We start from the raw sequence: 13840 nt of genomic DNA on the forward strand, positions 1-13840 counted from the left end.
ATATCTATGATGGGATAATGGCTCAAGGAGCATTAGGAAGTATGAATGCCTTATTCAATTTGAATAAATCAGATTTTTAAGGACTTCAGCAAAGCTTTTTTAGTACTACAGAAACCTATGTGAGGTTTTGCTTTGTAAAATAAAATGTAAAAACTAGATTAGATTGAGTTATCATGTTAGTACATAGTTGCTTTCAAGGATACAGGAGCAAACATGATAAAAGTCTCTGATGTGAAGACTTAAAACTCTTAAATAGGAAGAGTGACAAAGGACTGGCAAAGTCAAGATCTTTTTGAGTAAATAGTCTGTCAAAAATGAGTATCTATGGGCAAGTGATAGATATTTACTTTCATCTGAAGCATAATTCCTTGAATTAACACATTCTTCTACTCCCTTGGACATTAAGTTATTTTATGCCTTTGCCACAGACTTGGATACCTTCTAACAAAAATGAAGACAAAGTGATAAAGTAGTGTGGGAAAGCTATATTATTGCTCACTGCACTATATCTGTGAAAGGAGAGAGATCTTCAGCTTCCCAAACTGGATACTAAGCACTTTCTACAAAACATTAAATTTGCTGAAGGTTTCCATTATTGATACCTCTCTGTATTTCTAAAGGTTCCTAAGTGTTGCTTTTTAACACCCAAAAATGAAGTATAAACTCTATCAAGGGATTTAGTTGCCACTTTGGACACTGCCAAGTTGAGCATTCAGACACCACTAACACTTTTCCAGCCCTTGCGCAATTGCAGCCCAGTATGTCCAAGCTCGTGGAGCTCACGCACCAGGTCCCTCAAGCCCTGACCCTGCCAAGGTTCTCGGAGCGCAAACTCACTTGCAAGAAGCAGCAGTCTCACTCACTGAGAGCACCAATATGTTTTCTGAGAACATGCTTGCCAGAGTAGACATCATGTGCATGGAAAGAAAAAAAAAAAAAAAAGAAAGGCAGGAAGCAAGACTTTTTGAAACTACAGTAAATGAAATTTTCTCTTGGGAGACAGACAACCCCACTTCATCTGATCTATAGAGAGTATTAGATTTGAGACTGTCTGCCTCCCAGGAGGTTCTTGTTAAACAGAAAGTACTTGTTATTTGGCAAGTCAACTTTTTCATTTTCCCCTCTTAGAGCTGCTCAGTTTGCCTTTAAATATTTATTCAGCCAAATAGCAAGCAATTGACTCCTCAGACCAATGTTAATCCACTCTTCTGTGGAGAAAGGGGGACAGGTTTAAGTTCCTCCTCCATTAGCTATTTAATCAATTATTCAAATTGGCAAAGTTTCAAGAGGAGAAAGTCACTAGCTTCATCCCAAAATAACCATTCAGTCAGTAGTTAGGGCACATTTCTGACCTGAAAGTGCCTGTGAGTGAAATTTTTTCTCCAAATCAGAAGTGTGGGTATGTTTTTAAAAGGCCATCCACCTAAACGGTAAGTGCTCTAATTACTGGATATTTGGGCATCCATTAGCAGCATGTTCTAATTATTTTGGAGGAAAGGCAGGTCTGTCTTATACGCTTACTTTCAGGGGACAGTAGACACTTTTCCAGTGCTGAAAGTAGATGTCTTTAAGGTGTAGGTTGTACATGTATTACTGTCCCACAATATTTCATTGAAGCTATCCCTCCTTCTGTTTGCTGATTTCTCGGACCCCACTCTTACTCATCTATCCTTATGCTTTGCACGGGAAGCCTAACTCAGGGTAGAGAACAAGTCTTTATAAACAAAGTACCTGTCAGTTAGACATTGCAATGTTTAATGGTTGCATCCAAAAAGAAGTTTGGGTACTAAAAAAGGCAGAGCAATTGATTACTTTACTTTCGGTGTCTCGTCCCTACATTAGATGAAACATCCACATTGAAGTGTTTATGAGCTGGACACCATCCCCCAGGAAGGTAAATGGTACAGATTGGGTAGTGGGCAACCTGCACACAGAGCACAGAGCTATGTAAAGTCACAACACTGAACAGTCAATTTGATACAGAGGGGAAGGCTAATCACAAAGTCTGTTTTAAATTTCACCCAGTCAGAAGTTAAGCACCCTGCTTAGGATTTGAAGGATCTATTCATCCAGGCTTCAGATCATGTTATCAAAGTAGACATACTTTTTTTTTAATTTATTTTTTATTTTTAGAAACTGGATGGAAGACAAAAAGAAATGGAATAAAGCTTTTCTTCTAAAGTAAAAAGACATGTGCTCGTGCTCCCCTAATAACATCGTGACTAGATGTGCTGTCCAAAATGTTGGCAGTCTGGGTTCAATTCTGCTGATTCCCTGCTCTGGCTGTGGCACTGCAACCCGCTACTCCCAGAGACTGTTCTGAAGTAAGACACTGGCCACACCTGTAGGAACCATGTCACTACATGGTCAGAATGGGGGAATTAAATATTTATTTGCCCACACAGAAGAGGTGAATGACTCTTTAGCCTAGTGCCTGACAGAGCTGCCCAAGGAATGGCTGCCTGGTTGCACTACTTAGTCCATGAGCTGGCATGTTGAAAGATTTACACAGTCCTTGGACTTGTTCAGTCTTCAGAAGACTTAAGGACATACACAAATGTAAACTTTAAGATTAAAAACTGTGTTAGGAATGGGCAACTCCAGGGCAAGGTGGTGGTGGAGTTTGCTGTTCAAAGCCTAGGAGACTGCCATCTGACTGGGAGAAGTGGTATGAGTTTGCAGTGAATCCCAATTATCACACATTGGTTTGGTTTGCAAAGCAGCCTTGGTGTGCATGGATTAGATTTCTTTTGCACCAAAGTAAACTGGAAGCTCTGCTTACAGTCTGTACCAAATGTACTATTATCTACAGTGGGGACAAAAGGGTCTAAACTAATTAGTCCTTTGAACAGCCTCAGACTACATGCAGGGTAATAACATTTGGTCCAAGGCACCAAACTAAATCTAGTCCATGGTAAAACACATTGATCACATACCTTAAATATAAGGACCTCAGCACCAGCTGCTTTGATCTACTGGTCTGCTCCTATTGTGCTGAATTACTTGCTAATACAGACAAATACATCCAAGTCACATTTCCACTGTCTAAAACTCTTAATGTATTTAGTTGTAAGTCTCTGTGTGGATTTTGTTCTCAAACATCACAGATAATTGTTAGTTAAAACTTCAAACTCCCTCTTTTTTCCTGGGGCAAATAAAACAACTTTTCAATAATTAAGTAAGAAGTGACAACTTGGGAAATGATGCAAAGGAAAAGATGAAAATTAAGAACTGAAATAAAATGAATCTGAGGAACAAAAGAAACAAAGGCAGGAAAAAGTGTCACAGAAGTTAAGGAAAGATGAGTAATGACTAAGAAAGAACAGACTAGAATGGAAAACAGGTGGTAATGAAGCAGGAGGAAAATACTATTTTGAAGCAATGCTTTGTAGAAAGCTTAAAAAATATACATACCAGTAGATTGCATAGTTTACTATCTAGACTGAGCAGTGGCTATTCGCTCAAGTCTATGCCAGCCTTTTCTCACTGCTGCTGAAATAGCCTGTGATTATCACATATTACCTTCCCTTCATGGCACCAAAATTGTTCTCCATATTTTGGGGAAAATCTGTGCTAAAACAATTTTGTACTGTAGGAGGAGGCATGGTTGGAGCTGCGGACTGGGAACCTAGTGCCTTGGCTTCCATTTCTAGCTGTGTGTCTCTGACCTTTGGAGAGGCATAATTCTGGAGTCGTTTTTTCTACTTACCTGAAAACTACAGATAATCCATAACCATTACACAGCATTAAGCACTTACAAAAATGGGGCACAAACATCAAAATGACTTATTCTATAACAATGCAGTGAAGGGAAAAAATATTATCTGCATAGTAATATGAGCAAAAAGAATTACAAATTAGGCCAATCCAACAAAGTTCAAGAAAAGAATTAAATTCATAAATCCACCACAGGAAATTGCTCTATTAGGGGGAAAAAAATAAAAAGCTGACTTTCAGGGAGGAGGATTTTAACCGGGTAGGGTGCCTGAGGAGCTCAGCTGCTCTTGTGGACCAAGAGGAATAGGAGCATATATATATGTATGTGTATATATATCTCTCTCTTTGTATATTCCTCTAAAGTGTGTATATATACTTAAAAAATTATATAGTTAAGGCACAGTGATTCTGTTCAGCAGATTAGACTATTGTGTTTTTATACCTTAACACATAAAGCTGCAGGTTTTCCCAGTAACAGCCAGTGAGATATCATATTCTTCCTGGAGATCTAAAGTTGCATGATTTTTTTTTTTCAGAGAAGAATGAAAGACAATGATGTTTTCACATCAAAACTTCTCTTGGAATTGTAAAAATTTCCAGAAAAAATTGGTTTGGAAAATTGAAAAAGGTATATTTTTCAAGCTTCTATTCTGAAATAGCTTTCCACTGCAGTGTTTTTTTCATCATACAAAATAACAAATTATTTTGGTTTTATCACAATCAACCTTATAAATTTAACTACAACTAGATTGTCCTACAAGCAGAATTAATGGCTGAAAAAACTCCACTTCTTAATATGTAGAAACATTCAACTTATGTTTTTGTTCTTTTCAGAATAGAAAACTGTCAAAACTGTAAAATTTCCCATTAAAAATGATATTTTCATATGGCTGAGTGCTTCATTGCTAACTATGCAACAGACTCATAACATTTTTTCCCTGTGTATCCTAGGTGTTAAGGAAACAGATTTTGTTCCTCAGCGACGAACATTGTGCATAATATGGTCACAAAATCATTATTTGAGAAAGTGAGTTGTCTCCACAGCTAGTCTGTTTTGCCTCATAACAAGACTGAGACGAATGTAGTGATGTGAGAGCTAATTAAATTTAGGCTTATTTGAAAGTGTCAAAATGATGTGGGATGAAGAAACCTATTTTAATAACAGGTAGTCTCCCAGTTTCAAGTTGTACTTCTAAGACTGGCATTTGTCTCCACATTTTGTAATCACATTTTATAAATGTGAAAAAAATGTGACTGCTGGTACCTTCTTTGGTTACCCACTGATGTAGTTTGCAGGTTTTGGTCAACTACTTCTTTCCTTGTACTGAATTGACTTGACTCATTCATATCGTAGTTTATATGTACACACACACTCCGACCGTTTTCCTATTTATTTCATTGACTGCATGAAATTAAATTCCTCTGAAGCTCATGCTGGATATTATCAACTGTTAAAATTTCCAGTCCCGAGTTTCATAGCAGTGCTGCTGTGTTTCGCTCCAACGTGCAATCAGTTTGGAATTCCTTCCCATCAACAATTAGTACCCCTTGTCATGCAAGGCTTAAACTTCTCTTGTCTGGAAAGATCTAAAACCCAAATGTAATTATAGTTAACACTTTTATCGCTATGATTGGTTTAACAATACGAATGGTCTCAGCTGCTTGAACTTGCCTGTCCTAGCATACGTGTGGAAAGAAGGCTCTTCATCTCTATGGGGCCTTAAGGAGACACACTTTATTTAGCTACGTACATTCTAACTGCCAAAATATTTCAAAAGTTATTTTGAAATCTTCTCATTGCTTTTTCCTTAAATATTCTTTAGTTAGAATCTGAAATACTATCAGCTTGCTGTGAGCAGGCACGCAGGCCACTGCTGGAGGTCCAGCAGTTCAGGAAGGCATGTGCGGAGCACCCAGGCTCAGCAAGGTCAAGTAATGGGGAATTTTGGCTGTGTCCCCCAGGAAGCCGTGTCCCCCGGGAGGCAGCTGGTCATTCCTATGCTCCCCAGTCAGGCTGCTCAGCAAGGGTGACTCGTAAGCAGCTGGAGACGAGGTGTGGAGACTGGCCGGGAAGTGAAGTTTGACTCTTTCCCTGATCTTCTCCCTTGCAACTCTAATATCAGTGCTAATACTTAATGTAGGAGATCAGTTGTCTCTTAGTGTAGGTGGTTGAGGTGAATGTTGTTTGGGGCCAAGCATTCTCACTTAAAATTCTAATTATTGCAAGTTCTAGAATTAGCAAATTTGTTATTCTCCAAAATGGCATTTGTTGGATATTATTGCATTTTCTCTCTCCATTCAGCTAAAGAGCGTTGCTTAAAAACTCTTTTTTAAGTCTGGTAGATGCAAGAAACTAATTAGCATTTGTGTCAGAGCAAGCTTACTTCGTTATACTTAAACATTGGCCTTTAAACTATGGGTATTTAGAACTGCTGAATAATAGTCTTAATCAGTTAGTCTGTGAAAATCTTGTATTGCCAGTTTAAATAAATCATAAAATTGGTATAGCCTAGGTTGATAGCCTTGGCTTTTTAGCTGATAAATTTTATTCTAAACATAACAATACAGACAATAATAATAACTTGATTGCTTTCTAAGTGTAGTTGGATGATCTCCCATTCCATTTAAATACAATATTCAGCAGTAGTGACCATAAAATATTTCCCATTTCAAATCCTTAATTTCAAAAGTTTACAGTTTTCCATTTTTCAAATTAAATTAGGGATCTTCTACTATTGACCCATCCTAATGCCACTTCTAATTTCAAAGTATGAATTATTTCTATTGAAAAATATTTCTGACGGAGAATTCCAAATCAGGTTCTACCACCAGTTCTACCCTCTCCCTCTAAGCCAAGACTCCCACAGCCTTGCCAAAGAATAGCGAGGACTCAATTCTGACAGTCAGAGTACCTGTGTCACGAGAAACTTAATGTACTCTATCAGCCAATTTATTGGAATAGACACATTCCTAAAGCTCTGCATATACTCAGATGATTTCAGGATTGATGCCTTCATTCCGCATAACCTTAATTTTGAGGAAGGTATTTCTTCTTCTGTAGTTTAAGCCACTGGAAAACTTCACTGAAATCCTAGTCTGTTGGAATATGCAGTTCTACTGAAATCACAGTGCTCCACAAAATTGAACTAATCTTGCTTAAGTCTTAGTTTGAAAGACAAACCTCAAAAAAAGAAATATTCAAATTTTTTTCTGATATGTTGGAACGTATTTTACATTTCAGTCTATCCAAAACAAATTGGGAAAGAAACTTTGTCTTTTGAGGACTTCTAAATTTGCCTCTTTCATTTCAAAAGGAGACATTTTTGGTTTCAAACACCTCTGAAATGTCACCCTGATAAGTAGAGAAAACTGGTTTTGTTGCTTTATGAGCCTGCTTCACCCCGTGGTGTCTGGCATGATCTACTTGCCACCTGCATCCATCTGTCCTTGGTTAGTAATCTGCTTTGGGTACTGCTGTTGGTACCTGACTTCCTAAGATGTGGTGACTCATCTGAAGAAAGTCTTTGAACATACAGAGAGTTAATGCTGCTTAATTATTTAGAAGCTATTTAAAAATATTTTTAACTCCTACCCAGTATCTCCATCTGGGGTGAAGCAAATTGGTGAAAAAAGCTTCAGGAGAAACTGTGGGGAAATGTAAAGACAGAAATGCAACCATGACGCTTAGTGAATACTTTATTGTAAGTACTAGCAGTTTTCAAAGTAGTTTAAATCTCCAATTTGAATCGTCGTTCAAAGCAATAAGAAAGACACCATGTATTAGATTACCCTAACTGTGGACTATATTTATGCTTTTTAGTTATTTTCTTAAAGAATATTTGAACATCAGCCACTCTTAACCAGTAAAGCACACTAATCAACAAATATAAACGTTAGGCAAAATTTGATACTGCTTTTTGCTAATCACAAACAAGTCTGCATGTCATGTGTTCAGATTTTTAATTTGTGCATTTTAATATGAAAAATTAAAATTAATGTTTTAATGTTAGCTAGATGATTTAGAGTGGAAGTTGATATACAATTAAAGTTCAGAAAATATTTTCTAGGATTGTTTTATCAGGTAAATACAATAATAATAAAAGTGCTAGATAAATACAAGATTTTAAAAATACATTCCATATTTAAAATAAACCCACACTCATTTTCTAAATAAAAAAATAATTTTGAATGAAGTATATGTTTTATGTCATTGTGTCCTTTGAAGTTTAGACCTTATAGATCCCGGTCTCTCACTTCCATTCCAACACTGAAATGAGAAAACAGGTTTTCCTGCAATTTAAGTTCTAACACATTTTCTCAGTTTGAAACTGCTGTAGCTGCTGTCCTGGATAAACTAAAAGGAAGAAGACATCTGCAGAAAAAACAAGAGACCTTTGAACAGCTGGAGTATCACTTAAATATTCATTTTCGGTGTTCAATTGGTGGCTTCCCTTAGTTCAGTGGCTTTACTTACATAATAGGTTTACATTGTACTATAAAACAATCCCAATAGTTTTAAGTTGATTTTTTTTTCCCAAAAGAGTAATAGGCTTAATTTATACAAAATAAGCCATTATACATAAAAATCCATTATGAATAATAGAGTCTTATTTGTTACTTATTTCATTGGTTTTCTGACATTTTCTGCTGCTGAGTGGCAGACATTAGGGGTATAAAACCACATCCCAAACATAAGTATTGGAATGTTTTAATTTAGACAGGTATGGGAGTTCATGGTTAAACAACTGTCTACTGTCAGATCAAAATGTAGCATTGTGTGGTAATGAAATATGAGCAAGTATGAGGCTGCTCATGGATTATATATGTATTCCAGAACCAGATATCTGCCAACATAGAATTAACGGTCTCCCCTATAAAATTAAAAAAAAAAAAAGTAGTGAGAGCTTTTTTTAAAACAAAAGAAAAATATTTGTGTGTTATTAATTCATTTCTCTCTGCTCCAGTTTGTGAAATACAAACATGCATTTTCAGTAAGATATCCTTGAAGGACTAAATGTCTCTGGGGACTGGTAATCACATTTTTGGAGCCTTTCACCTCTAGTTCACTGATTCAAATACAACCAACATGCAGTAGTGACGGAAAATCATTGTGATTTGAAAGCTGGTTTGTGGCCTGTGTGAAATGAACTGGTTGTTTCACTCCATTTCTTAGGGGATCTGGAAAACGCACTCGGCACTTTTGAAGGCACCAGCCCTGAGAATGCTGAGCTCCTTGCAGGATCCAGCCAGACCCCTGTGGAGCCTCAAAGGGTGCTGGTTACTCTGAGGATGGCAGAGGCTCAGGATAACAAATAAAATTCTGTTCCAGGCAAGTTTCCTCCACACGCTGACCACTTGGAGCAAAGAGGTCCTCAGTGGGGAAATATTTTCTCCATGTCGAATACCCAGGCAAGCCGGGCTGCAACAGCAACTCAGTGTGGGGTCACTGCATTGCACTGCTACTTTCTATGCTCCATAAATGCTGGGTAAAAACAGTTTCATTTTCCATTTCTGCCAATCTGGTACTTTTCATTAGCGTTAGATATACTTAATTTAGGAGGAAAAACTGCAGAAAGACACAACAGAAATGACCGTTCTTTGAGGGCAAAAGCGCATTAGTCTCCTCTTTTACACAGAAGTACATACCTAGTTAGGAACAGTTAATAAATTGTCCCTTGTCAAGATCATACCTACCATATTCTAGAAAACCTATCTGACAACAGTTTTTCTCATTAGCTACAAATTACCTCAGTTCTATGTTTCCCAGTGAAGGCTTTAAATCGTCTCCTTTACAAGTTCATTTTCTTCCATTAGGGACTTTTCTTCACAAGAGGTATATCTCTTTTTAAGAAAATATAGCATACAAAAATACATCATTTTTTCTGAACCTTTAATATGTTGTATTACGAGCCTCCTCAGAGGAAAGAAAGTCTATCTTCATTAACAACTAAATATAAAGTGGAGAAATTAAAACATTCAGATGTCATGTTAGCTATATACATTGTCTTCTATGATGTCACATTTGATTTTCTTTTTTTATGACTTTGACAGCATCATATTAAAAATTTGATTGCACAATGACAGTAGAGGCTTTGAATTATTCAGTTTATGAGTGCACTCTTCCAGGAAGACTATTTTGTACTTCTTGCCATTTCTGAAAAATTGACATTTAAAAACATGTAAAAGGAAAGGGAAAATGATTGCTAATAACTAATTAATAACTCAAGCTTGGCAAAGGTAACCTCATTTTAATAGTATAGCACACAAATTAAGACCAGATTAAATATAACATGCAACGTATTTCAAAAGTCACTTGAAACATAATTCTCAGGGTGACATTTTGGCCCCAGTGAAATCAGTGGCAAAACTCCAGTTCAGTGGAGCCAGCACTTCCTCCTAACCAAAGAAATCCCATACATTTCCAATCTGGTTTTAGTAACTATCTGTCAGAATTCTTGTGGTACTTAATTAAATTAGCTTTAATTTTCCCCCTTTCTTAGAATCTGCTCCAGCTATTAATGCTTAGTGAAGTCAGTGGGGCTTTTTCCATTCGACTCCCATAAGGGAGTCAGAACCTCTTGGGTAATTTTTGCAATAGTCTTTACAGGTTTATACTGTGTATTTTCCTGTGATGACTGGTTTTGCCAGGGTTGATGTTTTGTTTTTTTTTTTTTTCCATTTTACCTCTGTCTAATACTAATCTGTTGGTTCATTTGTAACAAATAACTTCAGCTGTAGCCCTTTTCAGAGTGACCAAATTTGTCTTTCTTCATTACAATTTAAGGTTATTTTTAAATCACTAAGGATATTTTTAAATCACTAAATTTGGAAACATCTGCTCTCCAGCTTGATTAAATTCAGCTAGTCCTTTCATATCAGAACCATAAAACAAATAATGCCATTTTAAGAAACATGCTATTACCACCATGCAAAATGAAATTTTAGTGGTATCAGATATGAAAATATCATTCAAAGTCAAACCCTTTTTCCAGTAAACATGACTATAGTTTAGCTAGTTGGTCCCAGTAAAACTGCCCCTAGCTATACATACATTATTCTTTCTCGCAAGGATTATCTCAGCTGAGCTGTCTGGTCAGGTAAGAACTATAGGCTTGAGTACAGCTTGAAAGGGTAAAGCGTGGAATATTCCATACAAGACATGAATAAATCCTTCCAGCTATGGCAATGGGGAAAAAATACAAATGATCTTTTCATGTGCTGGTTCCTCAAAAATGGTTAGCAGAGATGTCTTTGATTCTGCTTACAGCAGTGCCTGGGGAGAATCTCATACTGATTTAGCTGGGATCAGAATCATGACCACAGTTATACGAAGAAATGTGCTGGTATGCCCTCAGAAATATCTGAGGTTTATTCAAGAGTTTAGTTTGTCATTAAAAATATATATTTTGCTGTTCTTCATCTCTCTTCCAATACCTTTCTGTTCCAATCTGAAGATGACAAGAGTGCCTGTTTTCATTATAAGCAATGAAAATTAGTTACGGATCACTTACACTACATTATTTTAGTTCACCTATTTAACCTGAATATAGTCTGTTTCAACACATGAATCATCCTGGGACAGCATTTTTTCATTCTTAAACGAACAGTTGCACACTCGTGTTGCTTTCCTACTGATAAGCCAAATTTATTTCAAATGTACAATTGGACACAAGGTATGACAATTCAGTAAAATTTCATCCTGCAATATCAATATCAGTCTGCAAATATTCTGCCGGAACTAAAAATGGGAGCTACCAGAACAAAATCCTTCTGTCCTTATCATTTACTGCTCAACCTCTACTCAAGCAAACTTCAGCTGAAGACAATAAATGGTACCTATAGCAGCACAGATTAAAAACTGCAAAATAATATAGCCCTCTACCGATTTCATGTGTTTTTAACATTCACCCTCAGAAAAGGCTTCACAGTTTAAACACTGTGTCCAAAAAACCACTATTGATTAAACTGAAAGCAGAATCAGAGTGTTCCCCTTACAACTATTTGTGGTTTGACTGAGAACAGGGTGACCATTACAGGTGACAGAGAAACTTATTTCTATAATAACCTTTAAATCCTATTGTTTCAGACTGTGACCAGCTGTGGCAGTTAAGATGTGGTGAAACCTTTCTGATGAGTCTTATGCAGATTCTTCTCTGTATCGAAGAAGAAAACTCATCATCCTGTAAATTGTACAGAAAATCTAAATCTACAGAATTACAGGCTTTCCCCTCCCACAAATGTTGTGTGTTACTTGTACGCAGAACCACTTGAAACCCTTTACCCAGTGTAATGCAGGACTAAGATGTCTTCTGTAAGTGAGAAAGAATACTATGAAAAAGTATAAGTGAAACACATGAAAAAGAAAACCACAAAACCAAGCAAAAACTCCAACAAAATTTAACAAAAAGCAGGAATTGTGGAAAAAAAAAAAAATGTTTTCCCCCAGCCTCCTTCAGTCTTAAGTGTTATCACAGCACCAGCTTCTGGAGAAGGGAGTGAAGATTTAGTGTGAATCTTATATTCGTACTTGTTGGCTATTTGGCAAAGAGGCAAGAGGTTGCTCTTTTTTTTTTTTTTTTTTTCTTTTTTTTCTTTTTAAAGGCACTTTCCAGGTCTTTAACATTACTCTGAGCCAGAGATGCTAAACAAGAGGGAAGCGCTGCTGCCATAACAACCCTGCGACAGGGAACTATTGGGATACAGATAGTTACTACACTACCTACAACCAACCGTGTGCATCATGACACATAAAAAACAGAAAACGCTTTTCAACCTCAGCATCCCGTCATTTGCACTCTCGGCTATGGGCAACGACAGCAAAACGAGCACAGAATTCTCCAACCTTTCCCTCCCCCCCCCCCCCTACACCCCTCCAAGCTTTATTCTTTATTTAATTCATTATTTCCTGAGGGAAGCGTCAGAAAAGTCCATTTGAGCGCTGAGTCCCGCCCGAAGCCGCCCCCCGTGCCCCGCGGGAAGGGCCGCGCTCCGCTGCACCGGGCGGCCGCGGGAGGGGGACCGGGACCCTCCGCTGCCCCCTGGGAGGCGACTCCGGGGAAGCCGCCAACTCTGCTGAGCCGGGTCCACCCCGCCTTCAAACGGTCCCTTGCAAAAGTTAAGGCTCTGCCCCCTCCCCCGAGCCGCCCCGGGCAGGGGGGGGGGGGGGCTGCGGAGGGCTCCTGGCCCCGGTTGAGGAGCGGGGCTGTCGGGGTGTCTGTGCGTGTGCGAGACCCCCGTGGGAATGGGCAGCGGTGTCCGGGAGGGGCAGCAGGGCGGGAGCCCCTTCCCCCAGCCCCCGCGGAGCCCGGGGACACCCCTGCTGCCCCGCGGACCTTCCGCCCCCGCGGGGAGGGCGCGAGCCCGGGCCGGGACCCTCCGTTCCCCCGGCGGCGGCCGTGAGCGCGGTGCCTCCCGCCGCCACCCCCCGCTCCCCCGGCGCTCATCCCCGGGGCCGCCCCGGGGTGGGAGGCGCGGGGGAAGGAAGGGGGGAGGGAGGGGATGCACGGCAGGTGCTTTTATTGGGGGGGGGCAGGGCCCGGTGACTCACCCGTCCGAGGCGGGCGCTGCGGGTAGCGCGGCGGCGGCGCTGCCCCCGGGGCGCGGGGGGCGGCGGGGCAGGAGCAGCAGCGGGCGCGGGAGCAGGGGCGAGCGGCGGGGCCCGGGCTGCTCCTGGGCGCGCTCTCGCTGCCCATCCCCGGCGCTGCCGCCGCCGCCGCCGCCGCCGGAGGAGGAGGAGGATGCGAGGGAGAGTCAGCCCCGGGCGCGGGCACGCGCAGCGGCGGAGAAGGGGGGGCGGGGAGCGGCGCGGAGGCGCGCAGCGAAGGGGGAGCAGCTGGGAAGCGCGGGCGCTCGCTCCTGCAGCCCTCCGTCCCTCGGCCCTTCATCTCTTCGTCCCTCAGCCCTCATATTCTCATCCTTCCATCCCTTCTCCCTCATTTTCTCATCCTTGCATCCCGCGTCCTCCCATCCCTCCATCCTTCACCCCTCCATCTTTCCATCCGTCCATCCCTCACCTCTCCATCCCTCCACCCCTCATCCATCCATCCCGCCATTCCTCCCTCCCTCCCTCCCTCCCTCCCTCCCTCCTTTCCCCCGGCCGCGGAGCCGCGGACTCTTCCGTGGT

The 13840-nt window shown here is 40.3% G+C and overlaps 1 protein-coding gene across 1 annotated transcript in view; it reads right to left on the reverse strand.

Annotated features, from left to right (window-relative positions):
* The window catches only part of FUT9 (fucosyltransferase 9), a 113979-nt gene extending 100590 nt beyond the window's left edge, over positions 1–13389 (reverse strand). Inside the window, exon 1 of the mRNA XM_074819518.1 lies at positions 13265–13389. The gene's annotated coding sequence lies outside the window, so the exon portion shown is untranslated. The remainder of the gene's footprint in view (positions 1–13264) is intronic.
* Between the last annotated feature and the right edge of the window lie 451 nt (positions 13390–13840).

The sequence above is a fragment of the Strix aluco genome, chromosome 3, assembly GCF_031877795.1.
Source record: "Strix aluco isolate bStrAlu1 chromosome 3, bStrAlu1.hap1, whole genome shotgun sequence".
Taxonomy (NCBI): domain Eukaryota; kingdom Metazoa; phylum Chordata; class Aves; order Strigiformes; family Strigidae; genus Strix; species Strix aluco.